The sequence below is a fragment of the Crocodylus siamensis genome, chromosome 2 (assembly GCF_052110815.1).
Source record: "Crocodylus siamensis isolate JL-2025a chromosome 2, ASM5211081v1, whole genome shotgun sequence".
Lineage (NCBI taxonomy): Eukaryota > Metazoa > Chordata > Crocodylia > Crocodylidae > Crocodylus > Crocodylus siamensis.
In genome coordinates, this window is record NC_143396.1 from 251,128,285 (window position 1) to 251,149,677 (window position 21,393).

The window sequence follows — 21,393 nt, forward strand, 5'->3', positions numbered from 1 at the left end:
CCTCCACATCGGAAGCAAATAATGAGTTTGCCCCCATAATTTTTCTCTCCCTTACCCCCTTTGTCCTTCCGGGGGGAACTTTCCCCCCGGGACTTTCCTTGGGAGGGGTAACGCCCGGCTTGTGCCGCTGTATAGTGCTTCGCCCACTGCAGGGCCTGAAGGGAGGAGGTGGGGCCATGGCGCCTTACCCATTGTTGAGTGTCGTCCTCCAAATCGGCCAGGAATTGCTCGAGTAAGATCTGGTCACAAATTTCCTCCTTCGTGGAGGTATGTGGTCTTAGCCACTTGGTCAGCTCATCCCTCAGGTCGTGCCACAGCGCCTTGGGGGTCTTCTGGGCCTTGGCTTTGGTTCCCCTGAAGGCCTGTCTGTGTTTTTCGGGAGTGATCTCTAGGCGCTGGAGGATCTCTGTTTTCACCCGCTCATAATCTCCCGCCTCCGCCCGGGTCAGGGCCCGGTAGGCCGCCTGGGCCGGGCCGGTTAGCAGGACCCCTATTCTGCTGGCCCACCTTCCTTTATCTAGCCCGGCGGCCAAGGCGGCTCTCTCGAATGCTTCCAAGAAGGCCTCTATATCGTCGTCTTTGGTTAAGCGAGGCATGTTCCATTCCCCTCTATGCATGCCCCCCCAGCCTGCCCCTGCTGCAGGATGAGTTCCTGTAAGCTCACCTGTCGCAAGGCCGTTTGCTGCTGTTGTTGCAATACCTGTGCAATGAGGTGTAGCGCTTGTGGCGCTACCTCCGGGCCCGTGGGGAGTTCCATAGCCTTCGGATGCTCGGGTTATCCGCCCCGGATTCGGTTCCCGGCCAATGCACCAGTTGTGGGCACTGGGGTGCGCCTCCCGGTTGCGGGTCACCCCAAAAGCCCCGACTGGCCCCTGTAGAGTAGAAGTACGCGCCGGGCCGCTGGCGCCCCGTTAGTCTCGCCTGCCACGTCTTGATGAAAAAAAGGGGTTCACCCAAAAATGGGGCGCTGACGGTCCACCGCAAGGGGCTACCCTAGCTCCACAGTCCGGGGTCCTGAGGGCTCCTCACTCCCCTACACCCTCACCCGAGCCTCCAGTAAGGCCTCTGTCCAGCCCTCAACGGCCGGTGTCCCTAGACCCGGGGGGGAGGGTTACCAAGTCCGCCTCCCTGTCCGCGGGTCTTCCTTCGTGGCCAGCCAGCCACCAGTCTTCGGAGGAAGTCTCCTCCGATTGAGGCTCCCTGCCTGGGTTCGCCCGGTGGGACCACCTCTAATCCCTTCGGTACCTGGGTTGTCTCGGGGGTCTGCGCTGCTCCTGGTACCGCCGCAGTCCCCTCCGCTATCGCCGGCTTCCCCCGCGGGGCTCGCGGTTCTGCCGTGGTCAGCCCCGCTATCACTGGACCGCCTGCTCCCGGCTCAGCGTTTACGGGCGCTGTTGCTCTCGGCGGGGTTGCCGCCGATGTCTCTGTTCCCCGATCCCGCTACCGCCGTTACCGGTGTCGTCCCTGCCGGAGATCCTGCCGCCGGTTTCTCCCGCGCTGCTCCCGGCTCGTCCGCTTCTGGCTCGGCTGCCGCCGGTCCCGCTGCCGCTAGCGTTCGCGGCGTCTCGTCCGGCTCCTCTCGTCCCCGGTCCACCGCCGACCGGAGCTTCCCTCCTCCTCTAACCAGGGTAGGAGTGCTGCTTTTATCGTCCCGGGCCGGTCTCACTCCGGCCCGGCTTGTGTTCCGGAAAACTTTAAAGCTCCGGCCGGACTTCCGGGTCTGATCCCGGAAGTCAGACGCCCCTCCGGGCTTTCTCCCTCGGGCCGGGTCCCGCGGGGCCTTAGCCCCCTCACACTATGCTACCATACTAAATGCTTTTTAACTGAATTATTGTTTGAATTTTAATGCGACTTAAGTCCTATTGCTACAGCCTTAAACTAGCAAGGATCCCAAAGGAAAAAAATCTGTTCAAATTTGTAGCTGATCTTATGGGATAAGTTGGGCCTATGAAGTTTAATGGCAGAGAATCTTGCTTTCATTGAATATTTCTGAGGCTAAAATCAGAGTTTTCATGTGTACCCACTAACATTAGTGGAGCTGAACAATTGTAACAAAGAGTATAATCTGGTCCACTGTCTTTTGGTTAGATCAGATAGATCCAGCTTTGTTAAGAAACATGCAGATGCAATTCCCATTGACTTTGATTTTTCTTACACACATCTCAGACCAACACTGGATCCAAAATGTCTGCCTGTAAGGATGGGGACACTAGCTGCCTGTGTTTTACCATGAATGTTTCTGGTAAGACATGAAGATCTTTGGGTTGCATGCACATACAGAAAACTTGAGCATTTTAGTGGCATGGGATAATATGCATCACTGCTTATTCTCATTAGTCTTTTTTCAATTAATGCAATTTTTAGGCAAATCAGGTGAGTCCTAGTCTCACAACTTAGAAGGGTTATTCCTTTTTATTTTTAGAATTCTTTGTAAGGAGAAAACATTACTCCCCACCTCTACCCCCCACCCCAATAGCCAATTACACATTCACTGTTTCCCTTCCTTGATAGCAGATTTAGCAGTCTTTGCACTCTCCTTAAAGTCAATATCATCATGGCCCTGGGAGTAGCATTATATTTCCTAGTTTAGGAAAGTAGCTCAGTGATTTGAGGAGGTTTTCAAAGAACAATCTGACAATCCTGGGAACAATAGGTATAAGTTTATTTGTGCAACTTGCACACAGCAAGAAAACAATAGAAAAAATATACTAAGTGGAGGTAGTGGAGGTTCTGTAGCTAAATGTTTTTACACTACTTCTTCAGATAGAAATTGTAAGGCAGACACTATAGACAGCTGACCAGTGTTGCAAGACACAAATGCACTTTGAATTGACCTTAATTTACTTAAAAAATATAACTATTGATAAAATCTTATTTGATTTTCCTTTTTTATATTTCCAAGTCTTTTTCATTGCAGGGAATGTAGATAACTGATAAGTGTCCCCTCCTCCTCCTACCCGTATTAATTCCAAAATACACAAAGTCTTTTCATTTTGTTTCTCATGATGCAACTGTCTGTGTTAATTTGTCCCCTCCTTGGATCAGACCCAACGGCGGTACTGTCAAATCGAGACAAAAGACTTGTTTGTTTGGCAGCCATATCAGTATTCTAATACAAACATTAACCCAGCCTGACCAGAAATCAGCAACTCTGAACACTGCTTTAGTGCCAGATGGTCATAAGTCAACTTACCACTTGAAGCAGATATGTCAGAAAGTTGAAACCAATCAATAAACCAATTTAAGAAAGATATGCGAAGGCAAGTTTTTGGTTATTTTACTTTTCGTGTTTTTCCCAAATAGACTGATTAAAATTAAAACCTTATGAATTTTAACAAGGCAAAAAGCAGATGTGTTGTTATATTCTGAAGTGTCTCATCAGTTACTGAAAATTAAGTAGAAAGTAAGGTGTATAAATATTCTCTCTCTAGCCAAATTGGGATGACTTTACATTCAGTACATACATTTATATAGGCATGATGTAATTGCACTTGGGCTTATTCAGTCAAAATATCGACTTAGATAACATTTTAAAGTATTTTTAGAGTAAAATTTTGCACCATACATTTAACCTGCTGGGTAATGAAGTTTCATAGTTGGCATTTAAGGCAAAGAACAAAATTCAAGGACACTTTAGTACATAATACAGTTGAATAACTGACCATGAGATGTTTCCCTTTGAACAGGTATTGATTTTCAGTGAGGCTTCAAATGGCCTTGATGTGCACTGGGGACACAGCTGACACATCACCTGTCCATTCCACACATGGGATTGGTAGCTGATGGGGACAAGTATGAAGAAAGTGAACCAAGGACAGACATTAACATACAATGTTCAGCCAGATCTTTGGCCTCAGAAGTAGCACCAGGCAACACGGTTGGCCCAGGCTTTTGGAAGCATAAAAATGTCTGGGACATATCTCCATTGCAATTGGACATGTGTTTGCAGCATAGATAGAGTTCCCTGAACTAGCTGTAATTTAGCTAGCACAAATGATAGTAACAGTGAAAAGTCAGGAATATCAACTTCAGTGTAGGCTCTACCTGTTTCTTAGGACCTTGTGCATACACTTGGGCAGCTAGCCATGCTGAAGTCCATATGCATCCATTTAAGTGTCTTATACACATTTCAGTACTCAAACCTTAGCATCAGGTGGAATCTAACAAATATGTATATCAACTGCATGGATTGGAAAGGCACTGAAATAGTGTGGACTCAGGCCTCACCTGCATCACGTTTACATTCAGTACAGATGAGCACAAATATGACTATTTTGGGCACTGATACCCCCTGAGCCACACTGCTCACCATTCTCATCTGTACACAGGGCCCCCTTTTTGTCTACATAAGCCCAATGAATCTTCATTCTTTGTTTCTTTAGAAACATGAACTGGTACAAAACCAGTTTCACTAAATATCCACAAGGATATTCACACAAAGGTGAATTTCACTTGTATACAGTCAGCAATTTATTCAGTCACTATAACACTTCAAGAATTATGACCAGTGTTGTCACATTGTCAGCATGACTGCACAGTTCCCTTATTTACTCTTCTATTTTCAAGATAGAAAATAGTTAAATCTTATGCTTTATGCCAGTGTCACCCAAATCACTTTACTGGAATTATGTATTTTACATTGGTGTAAGGGAAATCAGATTCAGGACCAGAGCCTGTAGGATAAATTTTCAAATGCAGTCATTGTGATGTCATATACAAATCTTATGCCCATATCTCTTTATAAGGACAAAGCAACATGTGAGCTAAGGTAGAGATCTTAGTTACTTAGTCTCCCTGTACAAACAACAGCTTCCTGATATGTTGAGATTGTGTGAAGAAACATTTTATACATTTCATCCACTAATTCAAAGGTTTATCTGATGCTATTGCAAAATGTCTCTTTTAAATTAGTTTCTACTTCCTTGCAAATAATTTGACATAGTGGAATAAATTCAGTCTCAGAAATATGGTAATCTAGAGTGTATATATATATATCTGTTTTCTCAGGTCTTCAGTCTCAGAATTATGATAATCTAGAGTGTCTGTGTAATATATATCTAGTTTCTCAGGACTTTCATAACATAGGATCCTCTATTAAAAATTCCCTGCCTCTTTCTTACTAAATGTCAAACTGAGTCCACACCATTCCTAGAAAAAAAACCCAGACAAATAAGCTGATTGTCATGAAAGGAAAAGCATTTTGAGACAGCGTAACTTCAATCTATTGACTGCCTAGAATCTGACTGAAATTGAAAGGAGAACCAGAATGCATGGATCATCATGTGGAATACATGGTATAGTCCTACCAGCTTATGTAGGAAGAATGATACTGAATAGCCTGTGTGCAATCCTCCAGCAATCCATTGCAAGGACAGATGGGTTACAACTGTCACCCAAGGGTGACAAAAGCACGTAGCAGAGATGCTAGGTTCTCAGATGATGGGAATAAGTGTTATTCCCTGGCCATCTGGAAGTGACAAAGGGATGTTTCTCACTACTGGAGCAGTAAGTCCAATATGATCTTGAAATTACATGCTATCCTGATGACAGGAAAGCAGATGAGTTTCATGATGTAGCCAACTCCTCAATGTGCTTTTCTCTTCCATGCAGCCACACTGCTCTTTTGCTTTAGCTTCTATCTGTCTTTTGCAGGCACTGGGACATCCATTTACAGAGTCAATGAATTAGATACAAAACTAACTATTATAGTAGGGCTGTGCAAAGCTTCGGTCCCTGATTCTATTCAGCAGAGATTTGGCTTGATTCAGTGGCTGAATCTCCAAATCTGAATCGAATCAGGAGACCCTTAAACTCTCCGAATTGAATCGGAACCCTCTGAATTGATTTGGAGAGATTCAGAAAGATTTGGCAATTTAGATGCAGACACAGCTTTAAATTTTTTTCTACATACCTCAAGGTAGCCCATGAATGCTGCAATGGCGGGGTGGATGGAACATCCCACAGGAGCACGGGGAGTGTCTCCAGGGCAGTTGCCAGCAGACCCAGAAGTGGATCGGAAGCTTAGAGGCTTAATTTTGATGACCTATAAGCAAGTTGGACATTTTTTATTTCAAATTCACTTTGCCCTATCCAGGAAACTGCAATGAAAGTATCTTAATACAATATTGATAATACAAATATTCAGAGCATTTAATTTTTATTTGTATCAAGTGTGGGGCCCTGGGTGGTCACCCATTTTGCCTTCCCTTAAGGCCGTGACTGCTTCAAGGCCAACTTTCCTATGATTCAATGGAGCAAGGTTGTATTTCATGAGGCTCCTATTTCCTGTTGCTTTAAAAACAAAATTCTTGAGACAAATTGAAGTCATTTTCTGAAGATGTCTGAAAACAACTTGAGCAACTGATATTTCTTTATACCTGACCTCCTATGGAGGGAAAATTAGGGCGGTCTGCTCCTATGTAAAAAATCAGGCCTCTTTAAACTGAAAAGTCCTGTTCTGTTACTGCTTGCAAGAAAGACCTGCCACACACTGTCTGCCCTGGGGCCAAGTGAAGCTGCCCTGGAGGTAGCCCTGCAAGTACCAAATGCTGTAGTAAAGATGGCACTTAGAGAACCTGCTAGGGAAAAATCAAGCTCTGAGAGAGAAATGATTGACATGTCTATGCCTCATTGTTGTGCATCTTTGAGACAAAAACAAACCTGCTTTTCACTTCCCCAGAGATGGAGGGTTTCAGCTGTTTTGGGACACGAATGTTTGGCCCACACTTCAAACAGTTTCCTGTTGAGATTTCTTTCTGTTTAATCAACACTGCCTGGACTGAAGCACCAGTTCTTTTAACATTGAAGTGTGTTTATATTTGCAAAGTACAGCAGAAAGCTGGGTGCATATCTGCAGGTTTTATGCCTTCCATGACAAATTCTGTAAACCTTAGTGAGTCCTTGTCCTCATAAAATTCACTTAATGTTAACATGTCTTTAATATGACAAATCAGGGACTGTCCCTAAGTTTTGTACCTGTCCTGTGTTGCTAATCAATTGCTTAAACTGGAGTTTTCTTTCCATATGTAGACCATATGGCATATCCAGATAAGTGTACACATGTGGTTTGCAGTGACTCAAAGCTGTTTGAGGACCCACAAACCACATGCAGTGCATGTGCAACCATTTGCTGAGCTGCTCATTTGCAGCGTTGTGCCAAAATTTGATGCTGGGAGGTCCCAGTAAAAAAAAAACAAAAGCAAAGCAGGGGGCAGGGACAAAGGAGGAGTACACCTCCCAGACCCGACCTTGTAGGGATTTGGTAAGGAAGGCTAAAGCAGCACTGGGGCTTAGGTGAGCTTCTGGGATTAAGGATAACAAACAGTCCTTTTTCAAATATATAGGTAGTAAGAAGAAGTCTCGGGGTAACATTGGACCCCTACGAGGCAGGGCAGGGCAGTTGGTGATGGACATGCGAGAGAAGGCAGAACTATTTAACAAGTTCTTTGCCTCTGTGTTCCTGTCTGCTGACAATGGGGTGCTCTCAGGTGATAGCATAGAGAGGCCCAGGAAGGATGCGAGTCCCCTAACTGTTAGTTCAGACCTAGTTAAGGATTACCTGGAGGGCTTAGATGTGTCCAAGTCAGCGGGCCCAGATGACCTTCATCTGCGGGTGCTGAGGGAATTGGCTGGTGTCATTGCGGAGCCATTGGCACAGCTCTTTGAGGACTCCTGGTGCTCGGGCCAAGTCCCTGAGGACTGGAAAAGGGCCAATGTGGTCCCTATTTTCAAGAAGGGGAGGAAGGAAGAGCCTGGCAACTACAGGCCACTCAGCCTCACTTCTATCCTGGGGAAGGTCTTTGAAAAAATTATCAAAAGCAACATTTGTGAGAGCCCTGCAGAGGAAGTAATGTTGAGGGGTAACCAGCATGGGTTCGTGCAAGGCCAATCCTGCCTGACTAACCTGGTCTCTTTCTATGACCAGGTAACAAAGCGCTTAGATGGGAAGGAGGAAGTCGATGTCATCTTCTTGGACTTCCAGAAGGCCTTCGACACAGTGTCCCACCCAATTCTGGTGGGCAAGCTGAGGGACTGCAGCATGGACGAATGCACAGTCACATGGATGGCAAACTGGCTCCAGGGGCACACCCAAAGGGTGGTGGTGGATGGGTCAAAGTCAACCTAGGAGGGTGTGGGCAGCAGAGTCCCTCAGGGCTCGGTCCTTGGGCCGGTGTTGTTCAACATCTTCATTAGCGACTGGGATGGGGGTGTGGAGAGCACCTTGTTCAAGTTCACCAAGGTGTGGGGTAAAGTGAATACACCAGTAGCAGGGACCGCATCCAGGCAGACCTGAATAGATTGGAGAAGTGGGCGGATCTGAACAGGATGTGGTTCAACAAGGACAAGTGCAGTGCTGCACCTGGGGAGAGAGAACCAGCATTATGGTTATAGCTTAGGGGCTGACCCCCTCTGCAGCACAGAGGAAGAGAGGGATCTTGGAGTCAGGATTGACTCCAGGATGAATATGAGATGCCAATGCGACGAACCAATAGGCAGAGCCAACCACACCCTGTCATGCATCAACAAGGGCATCACTAATAGGTCCAGAGAGGTCTTGCTCCCCCTCTATGCAGTGCTGGTCAGGCCGCAGCTAGAGTACTGTGTCCAGTTTTGGGCGCCGCACTTCAAGAGGGACGTGGGGAACCTGGAGGGGGTCCAGAGGAGGCCACTCGTATGGTTGGGGGCCTCCATGGCCAGCCCTATGAGGAGAGGCTGAGGGACCTGAATCTCTTCAGTCTCTGCAAGAGAAGACTGAGGGGAGATCTTGTGGCTGCCTACAACCTTATCGGGGCCACCAGCAGGGACTTGGGGAAAGTCTGTTCACCAGGGTCCCCCTTGGAGTCACCAGGAACAATGGCCACATGCTGAGGGAGGATAGGTTTAGGTTAGCTATTAGGAAGAACTACTTCATGGTAAGGGTGGCCAGAGCTTGGAATAGGCTTCCCAGGAGGTGGTGCTCTCACCTTCCCTGGAAATCTTCAAGAGGAGACTGGATAGGCACCTGGCTGGGGTCTTATGACCCCTGCCATCCCCAGTGCTCCTTCCTGCCCATGGTGGGGGGTCAGACTAGATGATCTGTCTAGGTCCCTTCTGACTCAGTGATTCTATGACTCTATGAATATTTATCTGCCCCTAGCTGCCTGTCATGCAGCCCTCAATGGCTTGCCAAAACTCAGTAAGCGGTGCTCCACCCGAAATGATTGCCTACCCCTGCCTTACGGTGACATAGCAATGCACTACATCACCATACGGAGTACTACAGGGGCTTAGTGATCACGTAGGTCTACACGAGATTGGCAGCTACGTCGCCATAGTGGCACGCTCTCCTGATGTTGTGGCAAAATCTAACCGTGCACCAGCTCAATCACATTTCACCTCAAGAGAAGTGGAAATGAGCCTGGATCAGGAGCCATCCCTGATCAAGTGCAAACCGGTGGGGGCAGAAACCTCATCCCAAGTGCGGGGAAGCAGAACGTGGTGGAGGAGGTGCTACATGTCTCTAAAACCAAGTCATTGTCTGAGCTGGGTAAGTTATATGATGTCCCTTGGAGTGACTCCTGTGCTGTGCCAGCAGCGTGCACCATCTATGGAAGATATACCAGGTAACATGACTGCACGCCATGCAGCCCTCAGGCTAATAGAAACGTTCTTTTGAATTCAATTAATAAGCAAAGCCACAGGAGACAGATGCTCTCCTTGAACAACAAGGGTGTTTCCAACCTTCTGGCACATCGTTGCCCTTCTTTGCTCCTCCATCCATCCGGTGTTACACTGACAAGCTAATCTCAACAGTGTTTTGCTTTGCCGTGTGTAGACCTAACAGATCCCAGCCAGCGGTGTTGCATGGTATGTACATCTAAAATCTGTAAGCATTATAACAAAGTTCTTTTGTGAAAAAACCAGACACAAGGAATGGTGGAACATTTTATTACATAATATTTACAAGTGTACAATGGTGCCCTTATCTGAGGGTTCAGGGCAGCCATGAGGAGGTGGAAGGTAGGACTGAAGCAAGGACCAGAGGGGCACAGGACTCAGAAAAGGCCTTAGAAATGATGTTTGCACAGTTTTTGTTACAATGTGGACATTGGGGTTTTTTATGGGGGAACATTTCCTTGATATGAAAACCCATCTTTCCACTGCAGGAATTAATATTGAGATGAATTACAGCAGTCTGTGTGTTTCTGACATTAATATATATCAGCTGGTGTTTTTTCTTTAAAAATGTTTTTCTAGTGTTTTTCTTAAGCATGTTTTTCTTTAAACAAAGCATTTTTTTTCTGGAAAATGAAATATAATTGCACATCCATAGAATATAATGTGCCTTCCTTCTATATTTTCAGGTTGAACACTGAAGATGTAGCCAGTGGCTGTCTTACAGGAGCTCTTGCAGGAGCGCTCCTAAGAGAGGTTTGTTTGCCCATTCTGCTGCTGATAAGACTGATGGGCCCTACAAGCTCCTAAAGGATCTAGGGCAAGGGGGCACGCAGGGCTGAGGGAGAAGCTTGCCTCCTTAAAGGGGCAGAGTGTGACCTCCAGTGTTATTGTTGTTGTTATGTTATAGCCCAGGGGCTTGTATTTAAGTTGCTAGTTGAAACTGGTGGACTGGACTGAGGCTACTGGGGAGAAGGAGGCCTCATAGGGGCACAACACTGCATAGAGCCCCAGCACCGGAGAGAGCACACAGACAGGGCTGGAGACAGCCCAGTGTCAGAAAGGGTGCACAGACAGGGCCAGAGAGAGTCCAGCACCAGAGAAAGTGTGCAGACAGGGCTGGAGAGGGCCCAGGGCCTAAGAAGGTGCACAGACAGATCCAGAAAGGGTGTACAGACAAGGCCAGAGAGAGCCCAGGCCAGAGAGGGCATGTAGACAGGGCTGGAGAGAGCCCAGCACCAGAGAGGGCACATGGACTGGGCTGGGAGAGCCCAGGCAGAGACGCCACATAGACAGGGACGGAGAGAGCCCAGGCCCAGAGAGGGCACACAGGCAGGACTGGAAAGGGTGTGAAAACAGGCGTCAAGGGCCCAGTAATGGCAGGAGGCCAAGTTAGACTAAGGCCTCAGGAGGATTAGTTTGAATACCACCTTTGAGGCATGGGGCATGGTAAAGGGCCAGTTTTGGAGCCACACATCTAGCCCATAAAGCTCAGGGTGTCTCAAGAGGAACGGACTTTGAGTAAGCCCCAGCAAGGGATCCATGGGCAGCAGGATTTACTGGGGGGGAGCAGAAACATAACCACATAAACTCTTGGGCAGCCTTCCATCTTATTATTTCAACAAACAAGATGTGGCAGATGAGACTAGAAGGTGCCTGCAGGGCGAAGCTGGCACAGTCACGGAGCCCTAGGGTAACCACAGCCATCCCTGTGGACCCCACATTGTTCCAATGAGAAAGACACCAGTACATTGAGCAAAGTTTCGTCGGCCGTTTCCTTTTGACACCTTTCGACTAATTCCAAGGTTGAAACAGCAAAATTGAAATGAAAGAAGGACTTCAAAACAGCCTCAAAACAGCTAGCCTAGTTTCGACCATAGTGCTGGGGATGGGGACAGTCCAGCTGGGTGGATTTCCCATCCCTGGAGCAAGCTGGGCTGGGACAGGGAGTCAGCACAGGCTGACTTCGCATCCCCAGTCTAGATATGCTGGGGACAGGGGTCAGCCCAGGTGGGCTGATTACCTGCCCCCCTGCCTGCTGTACTGCTGACTGCCCACCCCCAGCCCAATCTAGTGTCAGGGATGGGGAGACAGCCCACTTGGCCTGTCCAGCTCCACATCCTACCTAGTGTGGGGATTCGGAATCAGCCCAACTGGGCTGACTCCCTCCCCACCCCTGCACTAGCACTGACTCCCGACCCAATGCCCACTCTAGCGTCAGGGATGGGAAGTCAGCCCAGCTGGGCTGACACCCTATCTGCTGATGGGATGGAAAGTCAGCTCAGTTGGCTGACTGCATTAGCACTGGTCCCCCTGCACTCTAGTGCTGGGGATGGGAAGTTCCCTGTGCACTCCCTGTCCCCCCCAGGCCACTCTAGTGCTGGGGATGGGGAGTCAGCCCGACTGCGCTGACTCCACATCCCCAGCCGGATCATGCACCAGGGATGGGAAGTCAGCCCAGCTGGACTGACTTCCCATCCCCAGCACTATGGCTGAAACTTTTCTCCTTTCAAAATGTTTTGACTAGTCCTTTTGTTTGGAGGCTGTTTTGAAGCCCTTTGTTTCATTTTGATTTTGCTGTTTTCACCTCAAAATGAGTAGAAACAGAGTTGAAATGAAATGGCCCATGAAATTTCACAGAGCCCTAGTGTTTATTGTGTGCAGAGGGGATCTAACACTTTAATGGAGGAAACTTCCCAAGGGCCTGCAGGCAGAGACCTTGAGCTGCTAAGCTGCTTGTACCATGTCTCCATGAAGATTAAAACAGGCATCAAATCTTTCCCAGGACAGAATTTCATTGGAGGCATCAACATACAAAGTTCAAAAACTGTAGTACCTGAGACTTTGTATGAGTTTCTTTGACTGCTGTGCTCTGGACATGACTGATATGAAGACTGCAAGAGTGATTAGCGTCGCACACAATTACTGTCTGTTGCCCAGGACACTGTGTTCTTGGCTACAAATGGATGAAAAGATACTCCCAAGTATCTGGGACTTGGATTGACAATCTTTCAAGCACCAAGGTCTAAACAGCTTGTGCAGCTTTTTCATGTAGCAGGCCACTCTGTGAGCTATGACAGTCATCCATGCCAGTACTATGTTAGCGCACGGTGTACTGGCAAGGTATACAGCAAAGAGAAACACAATTGTCCCAATGAATTTCAGACATGATCAGATTGCAGGCTACATCAGATATGCTAATGATAACGTAGACATTTTTGAGGAGACATTTGATGGGAAGGGGACCTTCCATGCATTTCAAACAGCTGCTTTCTGCAGAAGTGTTGTCGGTGAAGAAATACTGGATCTGAATGTGGAATATCAACTGTCCTATGTCTTGATATTCCTTGTGACTTCCAATTCATTTTGAATAAAAAATTAGCAAGAATAAGACAGAAGCATCATTTCAAGAACCCATCCAAATTGAATGGTATAAGGGAACACTTTCCGCAGTGGTGTCATAGGCAAAGGCTGTGAACATTAGGGCTGTGCGAAATTTCATCAGCCATTTCTTTTGGACACTGTCACCATCCGTGGCACTAGATCTTTCTGGGGACTGGGAGTTAGCTCAACTGGGCTGACTGCCCACCCCCACCTGCTGTAGACTTGGATAACTGTTCACCCCCCACCCAACGTAGCATTGGGGGATGGGGAGTTAGCCCATCTGGGATGACTTCCCAGCCTGATCTAGCACTGGGTTTGGGGAGTGAGCCAAGCTGAGCTGACTTCCCGCCCCCTGCCCACTCTAGCGCTGACTCCCCGCTGCCACCTGATTTGGAGTCAGGGATAGGAAGTCAGCCCAGCTGGGCTGACTTCCTCCCCGCCCAATCTAGTGCTGGGTTTGGAGAATCAACTGAACTGGACTGACTCCCCACCTCCCACCTGCTCTAGTGCTGATCCCTGCTCCCTGGCCAATCCTGTGTCAGTGAGATTCCCTGCCCCCCTCCCTCTCTAGCACTGGGGATAGGGTGGGCTGACTCCCCAATCCAGCCCACCTGTAGAGCTGGGGATGGGGAGTCAGCCCAACTGGGCTGATACCCTTTCCCCAGCCAGATCTAGCATGGGGGATGGGAAGTCAGCCCAGCTGGACTGAGTTCCAATCCCCAGCGCTATGGTTGAAACGTTTTGACTTTTGAAATGTCTCGACTAACCATGTTTTGTTTTGAGGCCGTTTTGAAGCCCTTTGTTTCATTTGAATATTGCTGTTTCAACCTTTGAAATGAATCAAAATAGTGTCAAAACAAAATGGCCAGCGAAATTTCACATAGCCCTAGTGTTTATGGCGAGAACACTGCTGAGAACATTGTCAAGGGCAAGCATTGGAGTCGAGTGATCTGTGCTCACAGACTCATAACTGAGGCACTATGGACAAACCTAAGGTCTACCATGCTACAATGGGCTGATGAAAGCCACATGAAACTAGATGCTTCAGTTATGCATGCAGCTCGAGTACTTGGCAAGGCTCTCAATGCTGCAGATGACCAGGCTTTGGAAACAGCAATGCACAATCTGCTCCCAAAATTAAGGAAGTGGAAGTACTGACAATATATGAATCTTGCTTCCATTCTGCTGCAGTTTACAAGCGCTATCACAGAGGGAAACTGGGACTCGTATCTGGAATTATTTGCCGAAATGTTGCTTTGGTTTGCCACTTTTGACCACGTGCATTATCTGAGATGGGGATGTGTTTTCTTTGCGGACATGAAGCAACTGAAGAACACAGCAGCTGAAGTGTATGCTGGCTTCCAGTTCGGTGACTTCATTCTCCAAGAAACGAACCAGAGGTTCAGCCAAGTTCCACATGACCACGGACGTGAGCATGTAAACAACATTTGCAAAATTGCTGGGGGACTGATTGGAATAACTCAGTCAGAGTCAGCCCTCAGTCAATGGGGTTTGACATATGTAGAGCGAACAAGAGCCAATGACACCAGAAAAATGCTCGGAGTAATAAGAGGAAGAGGGATCACACAAAGAATCGGGGAGAACCAGAAGACAAAGGGATGAGGATGGTGTTAAAAAGCTGTCTACTAAGTTCAAATTATTCAAAGTGGTGAACAGGGAATCCCCAGAGCTGGAGTGCCTCACTACTGGTAACATCCCCAAGAAGCAATTATATAAGCCCTGCTGAATGCACAACAGTTAGGACAAAACATTGTAGAGACATTTGTCACTGATCAATTTGTGCATAAAACTGTCAGCATACATGCACCAATCCCAAAGAAAAAGTTAAGAACTTTTGCTTCCATATATACAGTACAGGTAGCAACAGAAAAACACAAACGAGACCTCAGTCATGAGAGCTGATCGTGATCTTTTCAGACACCTACGTGTATCGATGGATGCTGGCAGGGATATTGCTGTCGAGAACTTCCTGCAGCAAGAACTCTGCACCGTACCGCTATCGCTGACTACAACAGATGGAAACGTGAAACCAGCAAACAAACCTCAACTACTCTCCATTTTGGAAGAGAGTATTTCGCAGCCAGGTTTGAAAGAAACCCTGACTCCAACATGTGTAGTGATTGATGGTATGGCTGTGGTTCAAGCCATGGGAAAACCCAGGATGCAGTGACCTTTGGAGACTATGTGGAAGCTTTTGCAGTGAATATGATGTCCAATTTCAAGGAACCTTGCAGCAGGGTAGATGCCGTGTTCAGTTGCCACAAATACCCATTGATCAAGGATGTTACTGGAAAGCGTTGAATTGGGACAGGAAGGGAAATAAGAGCTGAAATGAGCAGCAGGAACATCATGTTGCCTGTGCAATGGAGAATATTCCTTGAATGCAAGGAAAAGAAGGCATCACTTGTTATGTTCCTCAAAAGGGAACTCTTACAGCAAGCATCACATGGTGACAAAGAGCTAATAGTCAGTGGGGGTAATGATGGTTATGCTGCCTCCTCAGCTGGAAGAAACATGGCCCACCTCCCCTCCACACAAGAAGAGGCAGACGCCCACGTGTTCTTGCATCTCTCTGAGGCAGAGTCAGACGGACATGACAGAGTCCTGGTCACAAGCAGCGATGCAGATGTCCTGTTGCTACCGACTGCATTCTGGCCTGGTCTCAGCACTGAGCTGTGGATGAAAGCAGGCACACCAAAAACTCAGCGGTACATGGCTGTGCTGGGCTGCTGGCCACCGCAGGGTGCGATACCACAAACCAGCTTGCACGAATTTCCAAGAAGTTTGCTTGGAAGATCTGTGAAACTCTGCATCTGCTGTCTCACTTCGGAGCATCTCACACACCAGATGCCCAAGTACTGGCCAGAGCCGAGGAATTTGCGTATAAATTGTATGAACCTACAACAGAGACAAATTCATTCACACACTGTGGTGTGCTCGGTTCAGAAAGGGAAAGAAGAGTAAGCTTGAAAACCTGCCACCAACACAAGGTGCACTACTTCAGCACATCCATCGCGCCCACTACCAAGCCTTAATTTGGCAAATGCAAGGGTGGCAAATCCACAGATTCCAAGTCGCACAGAAAGTGGATGGCACATCGAGCATGGCACGCTGGGGCCTCTGCTGATGACAACAGAAGGCCTTACAGCTGAGTGCTTGGACATCACAACCTGTGGATGTAAAACAAGCGGACGTCAACGTGCTACAGGGTACTGTTGGTGCACTAGACTCCAACTGAGAGGCACAGCAGCTTGCAAATGTGTGGATTGGCTCCAAAACCACACAAGAATGACCATGGCAGTGACTAGGTTTATGCGTGAATTGAATGCTTCAAGTGATATGTTTTAGAAAATGTTGTAATGTTGTAATGTTTACTTGAGGATCGCATTTTAATCCAAAAATTAAAAAAGTCAACCAAGAAACATTGTCTGTTACTTGGTTGACTTTTGGCCCGCTAACTCCAGGAGCTCTAGTACTCATTAGGCAGCCTCTTATAGCATAGGATCATATTTTTGTGACACAAGAACATTAAATGGATACTTACCTTTCCTATAGTTGAAATCAACAGCAGCTGATACGTGTTAGTTAATGTCGGAAACCCACAGACTGCCGTAACTCGTCTCAGTATTAATTCCTGCGGGGGATTTCCTGATCAAGGACATGTTCCCATATTACAAAAAAATCCATGTCCACATTGTAACAAAACATTTGCACAAACTTCACTTTTTCAGTATCTGCACCCTAATTTATGGGCTCCTGGGGAGGGGGGGGACAATTTTAGGGCTAGGCCTGGTGGTTTGGGGCTTTATGCTAGACTAGGACTTTTGTATGTTCCCGGTGGAAGAGCAGGACTTCTAAGGATCAGCAGTAATTAGCGGTGGGGCATATGGGGTCCTGCAGGGGGGATTTCCAGCCGTTGAGGGTCAGCAGGGTGTTTCGATTGGTGTCATCCTCCCTTCTCCAGGAATCTGTCTTTGATATATAGTTCTGTCTGGCATGATGCATTTGGGAAGCTGGGCAAGTTTTTGCCTTCTCACAGGAGCTTCTGCCTCTATGAGATGGCCCATAGTGTCTATAGTCACCATGTAGTCCAATGGAAAATCTTCCTTGCCCTTGAACTTGTCCACCACAAAGAACTTCTCCATAGCGCTGACATTAAGAAAGGAGTGTGTTAGCTTTTATTCACGTGGGAGATAATGCCCATCTAATTCAGCCCACCGTTCTCCAAGGGAATCTCACCTTTCAAAGAGGCGCCTTTCTCAGCACACTCGTCCAGTACCTTGCTAGAAAACCCTCCAGCTGTTTTGGCAGGAGTCGTAGATGGAGCAGACGCTTTTCAGGAAGAGTCTCTGTAGCTATAAAACACAAGGAAAACCCTCCAAAGCAGCATCTCTGCCCAGCTCAGGCAGGAAGAGCGAGAACAATTGCAGAGGGAGGGACTACACTGCTGGGACGCCAGGCCAGAGGGCATGCCCCTGCCCTAGAAGGGGCTTAAGACAGGGATTACCATCTCCTTCAGAGACAACTTTTCTGCAAGGTTTAGTACCTAAAAGACAGAATGATAACCCGGGTCTTTCCCAAGTCTTCTTTTCTAGTGCTGCACCCCCAGAGCACACGTTCCCGTGCTTCCCATGCTTCAGTGAACGGGACAGTCAGGTCTGGGAGTTTGCAGACAGCCAACGAGAATCCATTGTCAGAAATGATATCTTGAGGCTGGGGTTGACCTTCAGCTGGTCTAAATTGTGCCGCTCTGGGATCTGACCCATTGCGTTTTCCTTCCCACAAAATGATCCAGGCTGCAATAAGTCTGGTCTGCTGTATCTGTTGTATCTCCTTTCAGCTTATCCTTATTCTACCTATGGGTTTTGTCTGTATTATGAGGAAGATCTTTTGCTGTTTGCGTTACGGGTGTTTCTTTCGTAGTCGTGGCAGTCCCTTCTTTGACAGTCACTGTGCCGCCTTTCTTTCCGGTTTTCTTCTGTTCAGTGCTGGAAGAAAGCAAAAGACCTGAGTTCTTTTGTACAGTCAGCATCTGACTAGAGACCTCCCTGTTCATCCTGCAGTTGCACTAACAATGTCGTCACCCCCAAACGAACAGAGCCGTTGTCAGGACCGGGCAGAGTGGCACCTTTTAGACTGACTGGGTCAGAGAGGCAAGAGCTGTTGTGGGCCCCAGGTTCTGTCCTCAGATGCTCTGCTCTCTCTAGGTTGTTTCCCACAAAAGTTCCTGCCCCTCGGGCAGCTGGACGCCAAGCTGCCGTCCTGCCCTCCCTTCCACGTGACTTCAGACCGAGCTGCCTAAGCACCACCACACGGACAATGGCTTTCAAAAAGTGATCGTGAAAAGCCTGAAGGCACGTGCAACTCAAAGGATTTCTGTTGGACAGTATGGACAGTAACACGCAATGGACAGTAACAGCAGTAAACCCAGTCTTGATGGGGTCTCTCCTGAAGTCTGAGGCAATTATTTTGCACTGTAATTAGCTAATCATTTTGGCTCACGATGGAAGTGACTCTTAAAGGAGGAAGAGGAAGGGCCTGTAATCACCACATCACTGGCAGCAGCGGCAGAAGGAGCTGCCTCATGGAAGATGTAGGTGCGCAGGACTTACACGCTTGCATCATTGTGCATCACAAACGGTACCTCCTCTAACAGCTCCGCACGCTGTAAGTGATTGGACAGACCATGGGGGGGTCCAGGAAGCGGGGGGGGCCACTTCACCGTGGCACACGCACAGGCAGCACGCCGAGCCTCCTGACCAGCGTGTCGGTGGTTCACGTTGGAGCGCCCCTCTGGCACAGGTCCCGAGCCCAGGGGGTCAGCCCCACTCCCTCACTTTTCCACAACTGATGAATTTGGCAGCAGGAAGAGGAGGGGGTGCTGAGCTGTGACAGCACTCACCCCCTGGCTTCCCGCGCGAGACCCCGGGCAGCTCTGCCCAGCTGAAGGAGCCGGCTCAACTGTTCAAGATAACAGTCTCTGGCACCAACTCGAAAGATACTGGGGAAAAATGACAGTCTTACAATTGAAATCGCTTTAGCCAGCTTCCCACTTCCAGCCATGGCTTGCGGGAACTCCTGGAAAAATGTCCTATGCAGGTTTTTCTTGTGGATGTGGAGATTGCCAGTGCTGCTGAATACGGAAGTAACTGGCTGTCCTCCAGTCCCAGTCTTGTGGTAGAGAAGGGTACGGAAGTAACTCTCTGCAGCAATCTCGGTAGAGAAGGGTACAATCTCCCTTCTCCAGGAACTCTCCAAAGATACAGTCATAATATTCAGGGGAACAATTCGGATTTCACCTGGAAATCGGGAAATGGAAGATACAAAGATATCTGTATGGGAAGCAGACTTCTCAACAGCTGCCATACGCCCCACGGGCTCTACATTGCTATTAAGACGGCTATGAATTGCTTCAACCTGTTCTGCATTTCTGGAACATCTTCCTGGGAAAAGCTCAAAGGGGTCTACAAACATGAATAACCCCTGACGAGGCCTTGTCGTGTGATCCCACCAATATCACTAATAACAGCATTTTACCTGTTTAAAATCTTTATTGAGAAGCTTCTCAAAGCTCTCTAGAAACAACCTGAGAGCCAGTATCGGACTAACAAATAGCAATGTGACACAGGAGGGCAGGGGAAGGAAGACAAGATCCTCGCATTCACTGGATGCGGGTTGGAGTCTCAGGTGAGCACGGAGCCAGACTCAAAGAGTAGGGAGACATTCCCCTTCTTTGATGCTGTGAGAGGGGGGCCATGACAATCCCGAAGAGTAAGAACTTTAATTTTGCAACTCATTTTTAAGATAACGAGTCAAATTCTCCAGCATACTTATACTGATGTAACGAGGGATTCTGCTGAAATTTGACACAAAAATGCCCAAGAGAATGCAGGAGAGAATTGCACCGGGACTGCAGACAAAAAACTACAACTCGTGTTTCAAAAATGATACCTTTTAGTAGACCAACTGGGGAATTGCAAGAAAATTGTCCTTTTCTGCAATTTTCTTTTGATTTCTTGTGATTTCCCAGTTGGTCTAATAAAAGGTATCAAATGATTTTGAACCAAAAGGTATCATTTCCTCCCCAGCACCAAATCCAATGCGATGCTGCAGCTAGTAAAGCGACCAAAATGCTGGCGTGCATCCATAGATGCTTCTCGAGCAAATCCCGGGACGTCATTCTCCCCCTGTACTCGGCCTTGGTGAGGCCGCAGCTGGAGTACTGCGTCCAGTTTTGGGCTCCACAATTCAAAAAGGATGTGGAGAAGCTTGAGAGAGTCCAGAGGAGAGCCACGCGCATGATCAGAGGTCAGGAAAACAGACCTTACGATGACAGGCTGAGAGCCATGGGACTCTTTAGCCTGGAAAAGCGCAGGCTCAGGGGTGATCTGATGGCCACCTATAAGTTTATCAGGGGTGACCACCAGGATCTGGGGGAACGTTTGTTCACCAGAGCGCCCCAAGGGATGATGAGGTCGAACGGTCACAAACTCCTGCAAGACCGTTTCAGGCTAGACATAAGGAAGAATTTCTTTACTGTCCGAGCCCCCAAGGTCTGGAACAGTCTGCCAGCGGAGGTGGTTCAAGCACCTACATTGAACACCTTCAAGAGTAAATTGGATGCTTATCTTGCTGGGATCCTATGACCCCAGCTGACTTCCTGCCCTTTGGGCAGGGGGCTGGACTCGATGATCTCCCGAGGTCCCTTCCAGCCCTAATGTCTATGAAATCTATGAAAGCCTTCCCAATGACACCAGCACCACAGCCTTTGGTTAACTATGTGGATCCTCCTCTCCCTGCTCAGCCCAAACCCCAAGACTGGGAGGATCAAAGAGAACACCACCTGTCCCCCCAGATCCTTTAGCCCTGGTCCCAGTCCCCCTCAGGATGGAGTCTCCCACAACAAACACCTCACATTTTGTCTTGGGGAGAGCAGGGATGGTAGCTGCAGTTGGGTCTGTGTTGCCTGCGGGAGCTGACAACTCAGCAGTCTCTGCTGGAGCAGCAAGAGGTGCATACCTGTTGCTAAGCTCCGGCGGGGCAGGGGCCTATTTCTGAACCAAGAGTTCTAGTTTTGTGTATGTCTTCTTGTCTCAGAGCAACTCAGCTACTAAGTACACTCCTGAAACCCAGGCTGCATGGAGTTTTTCCACTAGATTCCCCATTTCAGTCAAAAGTGCAATATTTTTTATGTTTATAATTGAAATAGTTGGATCAGAAAAATCCCTCACATGGGCAACAACTTGATGGATATAAAGTTGCCCCCCAGTGCACCATTATACATGTAGAAGCCCAGTTCATTCCTACAAGCTCCACCATTGGAAGAGACCTTTG